The sequence below is a fragment of the Penaeus vannamei genome, chromosome 2, assembly GCF_042767895.1.
Source record: "Penaeus vannamei isolate JL-2024 chromosome 2, ASM4276789v1, whole genome shotgun sequence".
Taxonomy (NCBI): domain Eukaryota; kingdom Metazoa; phylum Arthropoda; class Malacostraca; order Decapoda; family Penaeidae; genus Penaeus; species Penaeus vannamei.
The window spans coordinates 49,523,504-49,528,503 of record NC_091550.1 but is presented as its reverse complement, the minus strand read 5'-3'; the positions used below and the strand labels follow the sequence as shown (position 1 = coordinate 49,528,503).

General features: G+C 45.0%; 1 protein-coding gene across 5 annotated transcripts in view; it reads right to left on the bottom strand.

The window, feature by feature from the left end:
* Oatp74D (Organic anion transporting polypeptide 74D) overlaps positions 1-5,000 on the bottom strand; it is a 357,477-nt gene that overhangs the window by 78,438 nt on the left and 274,039 nt on the right. Inside the window, exon 1 of one of the 5 annotated variants that reach the window (XM_070134038.1) lies at positions 3,794-4,429. The exons of the other annotated variants lie outside the window; for them this stretch is intronic. The gene's annotated coding sequence lies outside the window, so the exon portion shown is untranslated. Of the gene's footprint in view, positions 1-3,793; positions 4,430-5,000 lie in introns of those variants that run through there. 5 annotated transcript variants of the gene reach the window in all.

The window sequence follows — 5,000 nt, the reverse complement described above, 5'->3', positions numbered from 1 at the left end:
AAAACGACAACCGCGGCACCGTACATTTCATCACAGCGAGAGGGCGAAGGAGAGTGAAACTGAGAGTCTAATTGGCAAGTTTATTTGCGGAAACAGAGCGAATTCCTTGACGAGCAGAAAGGAAGACATTACAATGATCTCTTTAATTACTCCGAGTTTCATGGTTTTAATCAAGCAAAGAGTTACGGTTTGAAAAGCTAGATAGACCTTATTAAAAGGCTTGAAATGGAAAGAGAAGGAGGAAAGAAAGATAAGAAGAGAGTGGAAGGAATTGGAAAGAGGGAGAGGGGTAGAGAGGGGTAGAGAGAGGGTCAAGGAGCAAAGTGAGAAAATATCAAGGAAGGAGGAAGAAAGATAAAGAGAGAAAGAGACAGAAAAAACGTAGGAGAGGGAAAGGGAGGGAGGGAGGGAGGCAGAGAGGCAGAGAGGCAGAGAGAGAGAGAGAGAGAAAAAGAGATCGCGAGAGAGAGAAAGAGATCGCGAGAGAGAGAGAGAGAGATCGCGAGAGAGAGAGAGAGGGAGAGAGAGAGAGAGAGAGAGAGAGAGAGAGAGAGAGAGAGAGACCGAGACAACCAGAGAGAAAAAACTGAAACAGAGCAAGAGGAAGCAAGAAAGACGAAAAACCGAAATCCAAAACCGTCCAGGCCAAATGTCAAAAAATGTATCTACAGCCTACAAAGATTTCTGGATTAGGTTAATCGCCGGATTTGCCTCGAACGACACCCTGTTCTCGACTATTCTTATTCTCCCTTTGTCACCCCCCCCCCTCCCCCCTTTTTTTTAGATTGTGTGGAGACGAACAGACAGGGAGATGGAGTGCTTACTAGAGAAGGAAACAAGAAGAGGGAGGAGGATTTCGTTCATATGATCATCAGTTCAAGGAAAATACTGCTTGAATTTAATGTGAAAGTAACGCACTGATGCTATCAAACACCGCTTGATGATTGATGTTAAATTCATATCCTTTAATGGATGAAGTATGTATAATTATCCTCTCCTCTATTCTTTCGTCCATGCAACTGGCTTTTGTCACCTCATGAAAGACACAAATAAAGCATGAGATGAAATTAGAACATTTTGAAGTGCAGTTTGCCGTACATCTAGATAAAGACACACACTTACAACACAAAACACACACATACCCCTCACCACCATCACACACACACGCCAGTAGCACATACATACACTCTTCCTCCACCACACACAAACACATACACACCAGCAGCACGCACACATACACACCAGCAGCACACACATACCCTCCTCCACACACACACACATACTCTTCTTTTCCACACACACACACACACATACTCTTCTCCACTCACACATACACACACACACGCAAGCGCCTCCCTCAGGCCCCAAGCAAGCGCCAAGGCTGACCCCCTGACCCTCGCAAACCGGTGACTGGCAAAAAACACTTCCCGTGCGACGCCCTGGCCATCGCGGCCGCTGCTGCTGCTGCCTTGGACCGTGTCATTGTACTGTTCTGGCGGTTCCGAGCTCGCTTCTGATGAGGGTTTTGGTGTGTGTGTGTGTTTCGTGTTAGGGTTTCGTGTTAGGGTTTTGGTGTGTGCGTGTGAGGGTTGTGTGTTAGATTATTATTATCATTATTATCACTATTATTATCAACATCATCATCATCAATATTATCATTATTATCTTTATATATGGGTTGTGTGTTAGGGTTTTGGGGTATGTGTGAGGGTTGTGTGTTTAATCTTAAAGTTTTTTTTTTTCATGAGGATTGTGTGTTAGGGTGTTGGGTTATTTTTCTGGGGAGAGAGATAGGATACTGTGTTAGGTTGTAAATGTGGTTTCGAGTCTCACGTGATGGGTTGCCACGGTCCTTCTGAGGTTCATGTGTCAGATTATCACTGTGTCAGCCTTTCGGTGTGTTCCTGGACGTTGTGTTCAGTTCTCGTTGTGGTTTTGATTCTCCTGCGTTAAGGCCGTGTCACACTAGCACTTTTTCCGTCAATATTTTGACAATTTTATTTAACATAAATACAAACATTCTCGAATATACCTCCTGATTTGACAATGCTTAGCTGTAAAAGTTGACGGAAAGGTTTTCAGACGGAAACGATCATTATCGTCTGACTGGAGAATCGACAATTCGCTCAAAAATGGAGAAAATTTCAGAAAATTGTCAAAAAATTGACGGAAAAAGTGCTAGTGTGACAGCACCTTTAGGATATAACCGTGCTACTCATTCCCTCTTGTTCAACTATCACCATTTCTAACCCTCGCTCGTTAGGCAAGGCCACTTTCGCAGCTGATCCGTTTCAATGATCAATCACGGTGACAACGAGACGAAGATGCTTTTCCCATCATCAATTTTCACTCTCAATCAACCATTCTTTACAGGCGGATTCAAAACAAGCTCTTATGTAACAACTTCTCTACTATATTAGCCACAGTACCGTTATCCGGGAAACACGCACAAGAAAGAGTGAAAGTCTACGAGAGAAAAAAAAGAGTGAAAGTCTATTATAAAGTCTCCTACGTTGTGAAAGTACAATGGATGCGCGATGAATAACTATGAAGACGAAGCCTCGAGGACTGCAACAAAACAAAACAAACAAGAACACGGGGTACATGAACGATCCTCTCACCCACACGCACAAGGGGGAAAGAAAAAACACACACACGGAGCAAAAAAAAAAAATAAAAGTCTTTGACAAGGTCGGTGAGCAAGAGCAGGAGAATGGATGCAATTAGCTCGCCCTTGTGGATGTTAAGGGCCGAGGATCTCCTTCTGACGCGGCGCAAAAGTGACCCCTTCACCTCCTCCTCTTCGCACTTCCTAATTCTTGATCTTATGCATATGCATGTCTATTCATCGATATATCTATATGCTTATATACATACACACACACGCACACGCACACACAGACACAGGCACAGACACAGAGACAGAGACACAGACACAGACACGCACACACAAACACACAAAGACAGTTCCGTATAGTTATTACATATCTATGTAAATGACATGTGTTTGACGTCTCGTTCTCCTTGGAGCCTTGAATCAGTATTCTCCAGGTGGCTTTTAAGTAGCCAAAGCGCCCGTGTATCTGTCATCTTTTGAAGTGAACTCATAGTGATCTGAGCAAAAGATTTGTTCGAATTTACTTTTCTATTTGGGGGCTGCGAGGACCTTATCACGAATTGTTTTCCGAAATACGGTCCGACACGCAAAGGGAAACTCATGAGCCATTTGCAAGAACACGTGTCTCGCAGGCCTTGTTCGCCCGAAGACGCACAGCCACCAGCCCGGTTGCCCCACTTAGGGACGCATTTGGGAACATTACCATAGTCGTTGGATTGCTCCCTGTTATTTAGTCACACGCGCACACAAACAGACGCACACACACGCATTAGATGTATATATACAGGCATACATAAATATATATATATATATACATATATATATATATATATATATATATATATATATATATATATATATATATATATATGATACATAGATAAACATATAGACATAGATAGATTGATAGATATAGACAGTCAGATACAGACATAGGTACATATATGATATAGATAATTATATACAGATTAAAGAGTAAATAGACTGGCATATACATGTATACATATCTATATCTATATCTATATATATATATATACATATATATATATATATATATATATATATATATATATATATATATATATATATGTACACACAAACACACGAATATTTGTTATCTAATATACCATACACACGTTCCTTTTCCCTCGAAAGGTCACTCCAGGTACAACTTACGGCACAAACATCCCGGGGCATCCTGGCGAGATCTCGACGCGAACTTGCTGTTCCCCAAAACCCGAGGAGAGGCAGCTTGGATAATGTCGTTCTTCTAAGTGAAGTCACTGGCGGCCAGTGGTATCAGTCAATTAATTTTCAAACTAGGTTAAAACTATCGATCATCAAATATTCCTTTCGTTAATGAGTATCACATCCGTCTTTCAGAAACACACAAAATATGGCATACGGGAAGGGTTTCGTCCGAGTTTTTAGTATTATTATTCCGGCCACCACTCAGGGTACAATTCGTCGACTGGAATTGTTTATGTAAATAAACTTCATCGCCGTCACTCGAGCACTGCGGCATCGCCTGGGCGCGCGTCAGCATCCCAGGGGCGGCGCGGGCGGCCCGAGCAGCATCCCGCGTGTGTGCGAGCGAGGAAGAGCCGGACGGAAGGGGACGGCGCGAGTTCTCGGGAGAGAGTGAGGCGAGAGCGAGGCGAGGCGGCGCGCGGCTGGCTAACGGACTGGTACTGTGAACGCGGCCACCGACACACTGGCGGGGACCCGGTGCTTCACCTCCCCTGGATCGCGGCCCACGCTGCTGCCGCCGCTGCTGCGCTCACCTGCACCGCTCTTTCCGCAGGAGCAGGCCTTCGTGGAGGCTGCGGGCCCTTCCCTCCTGCAGACGCAAGGGGCTCCTTTCGAGGGGAACGGAGGGGCGGGACGTCCTTTTTGCGGAGGCGGAAACGGGGAAGGAGTAAAGCCTTCCTCCGGCGGAGGGTGAAGGAGGCGCTCCTGTGGTGAAGGGCGACGCCGTTATCCTTCGGTTATGGGGTGGAGTGAGAATTCCTTCGAGTGAAGGGTGGAGATGAAAGTCCTCTGTTCTGGTGAAGGGTAAGATGGAAAGTCTGTACACTGGTGAAAGGGCGAATACAGTGTCTCCTTTCTCTTGCAGAAATATTTGAAGGGCAAGGATTTTCTCTTTTTTATGCCGTATCCCCAAATGAGACAAGGACTCTGAGAGGGCGTGGAAGACGAGACGGGGGCAAGGCGACTCAAATTCTCCCAGTACACATGACAAGAGGTTATGGCACAGGCACTATTCCAGGGAAGCGGATTCGCCAAGGCTTCTAAAACAGGCTCTCTGCAAGGAGGTAATTACCCGTTCACTTCCTAGCAACAATGATCCAAAGGAAATCGACTAAATTCCCTCTCCGTGGCT